Below are 12187 nucleotides of genomic sequence, written 5' to 3' on the forward strand. Positions count from 1 at the left end.
GTGTCACTGCCCGACCGTAATAAAACTTGCAGTCGTTCCTCCTGCTGCTTTTTCGGGAGCAGCAGCGATTCAACCGCCAGGACCCCGGCGACAACCTTTCACTACTCCGGAAGGCTCGTCAGGGTGCGAACCGAGCGGAACTGACGGGTGGCAATCCTATCTCCCCGGAGTCAATGCGTTCAAGGCGGAAGTTTTATTGCTGTGCTTTGGAGAAGGGAAGAAAACCCCTGAACGCAAAAAAAAGCACCTTCGGATTTTCTCCTCGGCTACGCCCGGCGACGCCGCAAGAGAAGAGAGGAGCAAAAACTGGCAGCAGCTGCAGCGCTCAGGAGCGCGCGCCTTTGCCCGGGCGGAGGGGGGGGGCGGGGACAGCAAACGTAGAAGGCGCGCGCCGTTCGCCTTTTACCTAACGTTCCACACACCTGACAAGCTCGCGCCCTGGATCCGCCCTTCGCTTCATCGGCGCCCTGCAAAGTGAGCAGCGCTCAGGGCGGGAGAGGTCGGCGTCACCCGCCAGGAGAAGAAAAAAAAAAAACAAAACACGCCCCACTCTCAACCAGCAAGAAAGGCCCTCACCTGCTTCCCCTGCGGTTGCCATAGCGTGCCCGCCTCGTGCTTTACTTCCTTCCAAATTGAGGGAGGGGGGGGAAAAGCCGAGGCTACCGTGGTTACCGCCACCACGCCCCTTCTTACCCTCGACCCGCTGCTCTTTCTCCGCCCCCTCCTCCTGCGTCATAATGTCGGTCGTAGGGACTGTTCGGAAGAGTGACGCCGTGTCAAGGACTTCCGGGCTCCTTTCCAGACCTTTTTTTTTTCCTTCTCTCCCCTTGCCGCGAAACGTGAGCTTCGTTCGTGGGTTGCGGAGGAACGTGGGTGTGCAATCCCTAACTCTTAACTGGGCTATCCGGGAACCGAAAGCGGCTGCGCCTATCCGACTTTGGCTAAGGTCAAAATGGTAACTCGAATCAGAACGATCCGAAAATGTGTGTGCTGGACTGCGATGGCCACAAAAAACTTTACAAGGAAAGAGGTTGTGTTTTTTTTTCTTTTTCATTTCTTCCTCCTCCCATGTTATTGCCGAGAAAAATACTGCCATCATGTCCCCAGTTGGGTTCAGCCAAAGAAATCTTATCTGTTTAATGCCAGGACAAACAATTGGCATCATTCCTCATCTCTATTAGAAGGAAGAGTAAAAATCTGCATATTTTTAATCTGGATTTTACTCTATATTACAAGCTAAGAAGCATGGGCTGAGAAAGGGCACCTTGCAATTGTTCATCAAAATAATTTAAGGAACGTATATTAGGTCTGGATGAAGGTTATTTATAAACGGGCTCATATCTTTTCTAGGATTATCAGGCTGGGACTGTAAAAATTCAAATGGTCACTAGGCAGCAGCAAAGAATTTTTTTTTGCTGACATCTAGTAGTTTGTTGCTCTTTTTCAGTCTAAATCTAGTAGTCTTAATTTAATCTATAAATTATTATTATTAAATATTGTTATGCCTTTTGGGTTAAAAAAATCTTCCAAAAGTATCTTTGAAGATATCTTACTGATTTCACATTTAAAATTCTTCTGTGATGTACTCATTCTTTTATTGTATTGATTTCTTAGACCCACAATCACTTTGCAGTGCAATGTTGCATGTACACTTTGGAACATTTCGTGTATCATAATCATTCCTTTGCTTAACCATCAAGTTCAAGAGTGGCCCAGTTTTAGATTTCAAAACAATAACAAACAACCATGTGATGTATCAAGGCTGGAACAAGGGCTGTCATATATAAGAAAAATCAAATGCACAGGTATAGTATAGGTGGTACCTTGCTCAATAGTAGTAACTGTGAGAGAGATTTCGGAGTCCTAGTGGACAATCACTTAAATATGAGCCAGCAGTGTGCTGCAACTGCCAAAAAAGCCAACACAGTGCTAGGCTGCATTAACAGAGGGATAGAATCAAGATCTCGTGAAGTACTAATACCACTTTACAATGCCTTGGTAAGGCCACACCTGGAATACTGCATCCAGTTTTGGTCACCACGATGTAAAAAAGATGTTGAGACTGTAGAAAGGGTACAGAGAAGAGCAACAAAGATGATTAGAGGTCTGGAGACTAAAACATATAAGGAACGGCTGCTGGAATTGGGTATGTGTAGTTTAATGAAGAGAAGGGTGAGGGGTGACATGATAGCAGTGTTCCAATATCTCAGGGGCTGCCACAAAGAAGAGGGAGCCAAGCTATTCTCCAAAGCACCTGAAAGCAGGACAAGAAGCAACGGATGGAAACTAGTCAAGGAGAGAAGCAACCTAGAACTAAGGAGAAACTTCCTGACAGTTAGAACAACTAACCAGTGGAACAACCTGCCTCCAGAAGTGGTGAATGCTCCAACACTGGAAGTTTTTAAGAAGAGACTGGCCAGCCATTTGTCTGAAATGGTATAGGGTTTCCTGCCTGAGCAGGGGGTTGGACTAGATGACCTCCAAGGTCCCTTTCAACAACTACTACTACTACTACTTCTTCCTCTTCCTCTTCTTCTTCTTCTTATTATTCCTGAGCTGCAAAAATTAAGATGAATTCTAGATGCTACAAAGTGATAACAGAATATATATATATATGGTTCTATGGAATTTTGCAGCCAATAACATTGGAGCTCTACTGGAAGAGATATATTGATGTAATAAGATACACCTCTTCGAGAGGAACTTGTTTCTCTGCAGGTTTTTCTCTAATAGCATTGACCATCTATAATTATGGGTGATTGGTGAATTAAATTGGTTTTGTTTAAGAGATGGCTTTTCTCCTTTCCTGTATGGGCATTAAGGGATTAACAAAAACCTACTTATTTAGTTACCTGTACTTCTGTCTGCCTGTTCCAGCAAATTCAGATGGCTTTTACAGTGTATGAAACTTAAGGCAAATCAAAATCAAGACAAAACAATTTACCATTTTAAACGAAACACTGTTAAAATAAATACTGCAAGGAAGTTCTTCCTCCCCAAATGCTTTTCCAAAGAAAAGGAAATGGACAGCTGCATTGAACTCGCAGCAACTTCCGAGTCACTTTCAAGAACAGTCTCATATAACGTGAATTGCAGTAGTCTACCCGAGAGATAGCTTGAGCTTCATTTTTGGCAACTTTTGCTTTAGGAAAGAATTCACATTCCTGGCCATTGTTCCTGTTTATCTCTTCACATACATCCTTGTTCATGGAATCACCTTTATCTCTATAGAGATTCTCAGTCATGTAGGTCATGGCTGTCCCAAAGGTGCTTTTTCTTTTTTTCTTTTTTTCTTTCCCCCCCCCAAAGGTGCTTTTTCAAAAGTCAACTGGACTTTGTTTTTCCTTGAAGAGGTTTTGCTTCAGTTGAACTGAAGATGCTTCTTGGATGAGAAGCAAAACCTCTTCAAGGAAAAAACAAAGTCCAGTTGCCTTTTGAAAAAGTATCTTTGGGAATCACCTTTAAAAGTAATTGTCTCCCAGGCCATCTCGCTTTTACATTTTCCCCTGCAATACCTCCTGGGTAATCATCTCCCAGCCTAAAGCCCAGCTGTGTGCCCTTTCTCTCCTTTTCCAAAACCATGTGGTGCCCTTGTGGAAAAAGGAAGCCTTCTCTTTTAAGCCAACCAGGAAGGACAGGAAATTATCGCTCTATTTTTATCTCTATGATTGTGACGGATTCCGCCCTTTCTCTAACGCCACTTCCGCAGCGTCAGAAGTGTCTTGAATCGCCGCGGTGATTTCCGTCTATGCCAGGGGTAGGCAACCTCGGCTCTTTTATGACTCATGGACTTCAACTCCCAGAATTCCTGAGCCAGCTTGGCTGGCTCAGGAATTCTGGGAGTTGAAGTCCATGAGTCATAAAAGAGCCGAGGTTGCCTACCCCTGGTCTATGCATAGCGAGCTGAACGTTGCGGTACAAATCTTCCGCCGAATGGCAACTTTCTTCCCGGCGCGGGGAGGGGAGGATATTTCTGGGCTCGGAAAGAGGAAGGGGAAGAGAGGCCGGAGGAATCCGTCGCCGGAGAAGCGCCCTCTTTGCTGCCGCCAAGCAGGGTCCGGGAACGCGAAGAGGGAATCTGCGCCGGTGTCCTCGGGTTTTGGACGCCAAGAGCGTTTCTCGTTCCGTTTTTTTTCCCCCCAATCTTGGCAGTTTTTAAAGATCTGTGGACTTCAACTCCTGGAATTCGCCCTAAACATTTGGGGAGTTGAAGTTACCAAGGTTGAAAAACGCTGGGCTAAAGCGATAGTTATCTTGTCAGCACCAAAAATGAGCCGCATTTCATGATGCAATGCATTTCGAATAGAATAAAATGACATTCAGGTATCGGGGTTTGGGACTAGGGGAGTCAGTCGTATATGACAAGGAATGCGTGGAAAAAAATCGGGGAAAACATTCTTAAGCTTTTTTGTTTATATTTTGCAGCTATAAAGATGGTCAATAAATGACAAGCCTTGCCTGGGCTATTAATGGGTTACTACATGTGGAAGAGAAGGCTGAGATTAAAAATCCCCTTTTCTGTGATTTGCTTTTCTGTGAAAAAAAATTAAATGGCAATGAATCCTGTTTTTTTTTGAAGCAGTAGAGTATTCCTTCCCTTGCTTCTTCCTTCATATTATAAGGACTCAATACTTTGTCATAATTTATTTTGTTAAGACATTGTAATCCGCATTTCTTTCTCTCATTTTCCTCCTTAGATTATTTTTTCTTTCCTTTATATATAATTCTGATTCACTTCTCAGTCCAAGTGTATCCAAGCATTCATTTTTGCTGAATTTGTTATCAGCATGTGACAAATTACATCCATTTGTTATGCTTGCTATTTATATAATGACCTTGTTATTTCAAAAAAATATGCAACCTAAGCATTTATGTAGGTTTTTTTAATGGAAACTTTATGTTGCAGCCATAACTTTGGGGACCAGACAAAACTATTATTCAGCACCACCATAACTTTAAACAGTCACTTAACAAATGATTGTTAAGCAAAAACTATCTGTAGAGCTCCTCAGTTTTCTACTCCCAAGGCAATTAGCATTCCAGAATGGCTTATCATGAGCATGAAAAAACTCAGGCTTCTTTTAGAATAAGCCCATTCCTCCCTTTCCTTCTGAAAGTGGGTAGTGCATCCATCTGAAGAGTAAAGATCACAATTATATCAGTCTATTGATGAGTCAATATAACATACTTGTGAATCACCTCTTGCATATAGATTTATTACTTTCCCATGTTAAGAATCTGACAGTTAAAGTTTTTAGATGCTGTTTCTGCCTAATTAATTTATTTTAAGGTTATACGTGTGTGTGTGTGTGTGTGTGTGTTTGAGGAGGAGACAAAAATATTATATTTTTGATCTGCCCAGTAAAAATGTGCTTTTTCTAAGAAAATAAAAAAAAAAAATCCCTGTTCATTGTACAGTAGTGGCCAAAATTGTGGAAACCTTTTGGGAAAAGTGTACATTTGAGGTTTGATGGCTAATATCACCAGTTGGACCATAAAAAAGGCTGAGCGCCAAAGAATTGAGGCCTTTGAACTATGGTGCTGGAGAAGACTCCTGCGAGTCCCTTGGACTGCAAGGCGATCAAACCGGTCAGTCCTAGAGGAGATCAACCCCGACTGCTCTTTAGAAGGCCAGATCATGAAGCTAAAACTCAAATACTTTGGCCACCTAATGAGAAGGAAGGACTCACTGGAGAAGAGCCTAATGCTGGGAAAGATTGAGGACAAGAGAAGAAGGAGACGACAGAGAATGAGGTGGCTGGATGGAGTCACTGAAGCAGTAGGCGTGAGCTTAAATGGACTCCAGAAGATGGTAGAGGACAGGAAGGCCTGGAGGAACATTGTCCATAGGGTCGCGATGGGTCGGACACAACTTCACAGCTAACAACACCACCATAAAATTACATATCAGTGGAAAGGTAATTTAATCAAGAATGTAAGGCAACAAAGTTTGTTCAATTATCTGTATTCTATATAGCCAAATAATCAGGAAAAGGAAGCACAACTTGCTTAGGTTGATATCAGATAGGTTTCCTTCATCTGATTATAGCCAGTGAGCATGAGTGTTTAGAGAGCCAATCAACTGTCATCTTGTTTTGGCAATGAGCCAGTTATATCACAGGATTCAGTTACTGTATTTATGTCATGTATTGAAGCTGAGAGGAAGATATTTGTCAGTGTGTTATGTGATTGCTATTAAGTTGGTTAGGGGTATTTTTTGTGTTCTTTCATTTAGTGAGCTTGTAAAACACAATAAAATTAAAGTAATGGTGCAAAGAGTTGACTGGTTGCCCAGAAAGCGATGTAAAATAATATTAAGTGAACAAGGCTACAGTTATAAAGAAATTAGAAGAAAAATTGGTGGAAAGTTAGCCAAAGGTGGCATTTCTAAGTTTTTGAAGAGTTATAAGGAGACTCAAAATCACACTGGTAAAGGCAGGAAAAGGTGCACAACAGCAGGTGATGATAGAAGAATTAAGAGACTGTGCCTACATGACAGAAGAAAATCATCTGGGTGTATACAAGATGAAATGGTTCAATGCAATGTGAAATTGAGTGCAAGGACTGTTCAGCGCAGACTGCAGGAATTTGGCCTAAAATCTAGAATTCCATGAAAAAAGCCACTTTTATCTCTCAAAGGTTGAAAAGACTAAACTGGGCTAAAACCCATGTTACCTGGACAGAGGAACAATGGGACAGTGTTATTTGGAGTGCTGAAACCAAGATTTCCCTGTTTGTTAGTGATGGCATAGAATACGTAAGGAGAAGAATCAGAGAAGATTTGCATCCTGATTGCATTACATGTACCGTGAAACACCCAGTCAGTGTTATGATCTGGGATGTATGACATCAAAAAGTGTGGGCAGAATTTGTGTGATTAATGGTAATATAAATGGCCAAAAATACATTAATGAAATACTTGAGCCCAAACTGAAGCCTTCTGCACATGATCTTTTCCAAGACAATGAAGCATTTATATTTCAACAGGATTCAGCTCCATGTCACGTTGCTGTTATGTGCAAAAAGTGGTTTCAATATAATCATATTCTACTGCTGGAATGGCCTGGGAATAGCCCAGACCTTAACCCAGTTGAAAATCTATGGAGCCGACTAAAGAAACTTGTTAGTCAGAAGTGACCCAGCAATAAAACCCAGTTAATAGAAGCAGTCATTCAATCTTGGTTTCACATTATAACAGTTGCAGAACTAAAGGACTTGGTTCACTCCCATAGGAAGATGTTGTAAGGCTAAAGGTTACCCAACTAAGTATTAACTGACATGGTGATAATTTTTGTATATAGTTTTTTCTATGGTAATAATTTTTGTATATCTCCTTTTTCTATGGTGATAATTTTTGTATATCATTTTTTTCTATGTGTTTCACTTTTCTTCTTTATAACTGCTATTCTAATAGCAAATCCTTCATAAAAGTTATCGCATTACATTCTTGATGAAATTATCTTTCCATTGATATATAATTTTATGGTACTACTCCAAAAAAGTGGTGTTATTAGCCATCAAACCTCAAATGTACACTTTTCCTAAAAGGTTTCCACAATTTTGGCCACTACTGTATGTGAAGTATGCTGTATGTAAAATACAAATACAAATCAATATCTTTTTGAGTGGCCACTAAAGAGGAGCTAAGCAGCTCAAGTGGAGTTCATCACTTCATATTAAAACAAAGAACTGATTAGCTAGGGTTGGTTGTTTTTTTTAACCTTTCCACTGAATTTTTATTTTTACGGTTTCTAAAATTATTTTTCTAATGGATTATTCAAGCCAGTAAATACCTGCCATTGATTTGATGTGGAACTATTGATGAACCTTCTTTGAAAGCAGTTTTCAAGAGAGTTGGGAATCTATTTAATTGCCTGCTAGTTTGTTTGGCTTTGAATTTTATCTGTTGAGAAACACTATTTTTATAGCCCCTTCTCCTCAGAAAATGACATGTTTTTACTCAACTCATTGAACCAATCTTCATAGTCTTTACCCAAAAAAAAGGTCTCTTAAGGGAGTAATTTGAATTTGATGGTCCAGTTAGTGCAAATTCAGTCAAGTGTGAGTTTGAATAGCCCTTCCCTTTTAAGAAACATAAATTAGTTTCCGCTCCGAGAGTCTGCTTTTCATGAGCAGGCTTGTAGAACTAAATTATACCCAACCCAAAAAGATATATGTAGGTCTCAGAAAAAAAAGGATAATTAAAGATCATGAGTCTAGAACAGGGGTAGGCAACCTCGGCTCTTTTATGACTCATGGACTTCAACTCCCAGAATTCCTGAGTAAGCTATGCTGACTCAGGAATTCTGGGAGTTGAAGTCCATGTGTCATAAAAGAGCCGAGGTTGCCTACCCCTGGTCTAGAAAGAGCTATAAACCCATTGACAAAAACTTTGGCCTCCATCAATCCATAGTCAAATAAGTTCAAAGAGAGACGGTATAAATGTTCCTCCTCTTTAGAGTGGTTAAAAGACAAATGGTATTTCAGGAGTGGTTCGGGCTCATGACGGTAGCATAAATATTGCAACTCATGTTTTGTGTAATGAAAAGATTACATCTTCCTCATGTTAGAGTTATGAGAATATTTTTGAAGATTTTGAACCTACATAATTTATTAGAAACAGTCAATAGTGCTTATGAAAGAGGTGCCTTAAACATCAGGTATTCAGCAGTTGCAACTGCATATAGATGTTTTGAAAATATGTGCATGTTATATATCAATTATTAATAGTTTGGGATAGCACAGTTATAAACAACCGTTTCAAGTTTATTTATTCATATTTGTATAGCCACCCATTTCACATAGTGACTCTTGCTATTTCAATAGGAATATGAAGATTTTTTAAGCATTCCTCCTATTAAAGGTCAACAGTAAGCTGACTGAACTCTTTGGGATGAAGGAATGAATAGTGCCATATCCTCAAACCAAGCATGAAAAAGAAATTAGCAAGCCAATCAGATCTTTTCTTTTCAAATTTTGTATGGAGCATAGTTGGAGGCAATGAGTTGGACAATCATTTGCCAGCTATTCCATAGATGTTCCATTTGATCCATTCAGTATGTATGGACATGGTATACGTTGCATGAACTGAATGTTTTTAGTATCACAATATAGATAAGAATGTGTTTCTTTTTAAGTCCTTTGGAAAAAAGGACAGTAATTCAAATACACCATATTTCAAAATGTTTTAACACAAATTCTGATATGCCAAAGATGCTTTTTCATGAGGCAACTGGACTTTCTTCTCACTCAAGAAGCTTCTTCAGCTCTAACTGGATGATGGATGAGAAGCGAAACGTCTTCAAAGAAAATCAAGAAAGTCCAGTTGCCTCATGAAATAGCATCTTTGGCATAACTATGACCTGGATGACTGAGAATCTCCATAGACAAATCCTGATATGCCACCAAATTTACAAGAAGGGAAAATTATGTTCACAAGAATTGCAATTGCAGGTAAACAAGCCAAGAGAGTGATGAAGAAGAGGACTTTGAGTTGCCAGATAAAACAAAGTCAGTACTCATTAAAACAAAGTCAGTACTCATTGAATATAATGTGGTGGTATAATTTTACTTGATGCAGTCCTTCAGCTTTTAGAGTTAAAAATTGCTCTTACTCTTCAAAAATGGCCAATCTACCATACATAACTCTCCAACTGCCAGTTATTAATGAAGAAAAGGAAAAGCAATGATTTTTTTTTCATATTTTTTGGGGGGAGGGGGGATTTGCTGGAGATGGCCATTAGCATTGGGAGACCATGCCAGGGAACTGAATGATCATCTGGCTGCTAAGGATGATAATTTTTAAAACTTATAATGGCAGCAAGAAACCAACAGTTGGTATTCTGCCACCTAGTGATATCCTTGCTTAAGACAACAATTAAGATAGACTGCCAGCTAGCAAAGCTGCCTGGAATTGGGCTATGACAGAATGCCCATCAGTCAGCTCACTATCAGAATTGGAATGACTTACATTGTCAGGTAGGAAGATCTTGACAGTGAGAGATATAAATTTGGGAACAGAAAGGTGCAGAAAGATAGGGAAATGAAGCATAAGGAGCAACTTGAGCCCCCTGGATCATTCCAAAGTTCAAGAAATTTGTCAAGAGGGAGTTGATCTTCTATTCAGAGAGACAAAATTCAATTAGCCTACACAGTGAGGGAGATAAAGGAAACCATCAAGTTAGCTTGGCAGACCCTCATGGGTTGGAAGAGTGGAAGGCAAAGAAGAAAAGGAACAGCATGGGTAGAAGATTGGCAGTGCATTCTGCCATCTATTCAAACCCTTTTATATGCTTTTATCTGGAGTTCATAATGTTTGGAACCTGCATGAAACAGCAAGACGTTTACTTATTTGTGCTTAAACATGGATTTAATTATGAGTTTTTTATTAGTTTTTAATCATTTCTACATGGAGGAAGCCAATATGGAGGAAGTCATATTAAAAAAATTGGTGGTACTTCTAGCAACATTTTTTTAGCTGAGAATTGGAAATTATCCTCTGTGTCCTACAATCCAGCATAGATCTAAGTTTAATTCTTGGCAAATACTCAAAACCAGGAATCTTGTATACATTAAGTAAAGCAACATCATCCATAGGAATTATTTTAGACAGAAAATAGAGATCAGTTATTTAGACACATATAACCAACAATGGGTACGCAGTGGCTCAGTGGGTTAGGACACTGAGCTTGTCGATCAGAAGGTCAGCAGTTTGGCGGGTTGAATCCCGAGTGCCGCGTAACAGAGTGAGTGCCTGTTACTCGTCCCAGCTTCTGCCAACCTAGCAGTTCGAAAACACGTAAAAATGCAAGTAGAAAAATAGGGACCACTACGGTGGGAAGGTAACAGCGTTCCGTGCGCCTTTGGCGTCTAGTCATGCCGGCCACATGACCACAGAGACGTCCTCAGACAAGCGCTGGCTCTTCAGATTTGAAACGGAGATGAGCACCGGCCCCTAGAGTCGGAAACGACTAGCACGCATTATTTATTATTTTATTTTAATCCCATTTATATCCCGCCCTTCTCCGACGACTCAGGGCGGCTTACAATTTAAGCACAAACCAATGTGCTTAGCAATAGCCTTCATTCTATGTATATGCCTGCTTATTAGGGCTTTCGCCCCCCCCCAAGCAGCATTACCTTAACCAACAATGAATATATGTTTTATACACACACACAATGAAACAAAATGATTGCATCAAGTTTATATGTATCAAATATTCTGAAATCATGTGACAATCTCTGTATACCTTCAACCAAAATAATCTAACTAAAAGATCCTTTACTTTCTTAGAATTTGAAGAAAATATATGTGGATTCAGAGTAGGAATAAGGCCTATGTTAGAAAAAAACCTGAACTTTTTTTCCTTAAAGTTAAACATGATGTCCTTAGACAAGACAAAACAGTGGAAAAGATGGGTGCTTTTACCTTTTCATCTGAATAGGTTGGCCTTCTGCATTATAGACTATATCACTAATAATGGATGTGCAATACTCAAGAGATGCTGCAGACTCAAGATTGAAACAATCCATCAAAATAAACCATCTATAAAAGGATCACATAATCAAAGTAAAAGTTGATGTTTCTGATTCTTTGGGTAGGGGAAGAGTTTTATTATAGAACAATATAAATAGAAAGCCATTTCTGCACCCTTTCGAAAAACCCAGTCTGATGTTTTGTGTTGTGTAGCAGGTTCTTTGGCGCAGGAATGAAGACGAGGCGCGTGAATATAGGAAAACTCATGGTTTATTGCTTGCAAGATCTTAACTGAGATTTGGGCTGTAACCATCCGCAATATATAGTCTAGCCCCTAGGTGGCAGCCAATAGGTTTGAAGCAACCATTGCCGCCTAGGGACAGCCAATAGCAGCAATGGAGACTTGTAGTCTGGGTTGCTGGAGAGCTGTTAGCTGTTCCAGCAACACACATATTACCATTGAACCCAATACATAACATCCCTCCCCTCTTAGATCAGACAATATTGTAACACAATTTAGTCTTAATACAATTATCCAGATTCATTATCAAAACAATCGTAAATAATAATAATAGAAAATAAACCCATATTGGTTACAAGTTTAACTTACAGCATCTGAATGAATAGGCTTCATTGACAGCACACTAGACAGTTAACATCATAGCATCTGAAAGAATAGACCTTCATTGACAGCACACTAGACAGTTAACA

The 12187-nt window shown here is 39.9% G+C and overlaps 1 protein-coding gene across 3 annotated transcripts in view; it reads right to left on the minus strand.

The window, feature by feature from the left end:
- The window catches only part of PPIP5K2 (diphosphoinositol pentakisphosphate kinase 2), a 63560-nt gene extending 62870 nt beyond the window's left edge, over positions 1–690 (minus strand). For all 3 annotated transcript variants that reach the window (XM_083354542.1, XM_083354541.1, XM_083354543.1), the window contains exon 1: positions 577–690. The gene's annotated coding sequence lies outside the window, so the exon portion shown is untranslated. The remainder of the gene's footprint in view (positions 1–576) is intronic.
- Positions 691–12187: the final 11497 nt, after the last annotated feature.

This window comes from Vipera ursinii, assembly GCF_947247035.1.
Source record: "Vipera ursinii genome assembly, chromosome: 2".
Classification (NCBI taxonomy): domain Eukaryota; kingdom Metazoa; phylum Chordata; class Lepidosauria; order Squamata; family Viperidae; genus Vipera; species Vipera ursinii.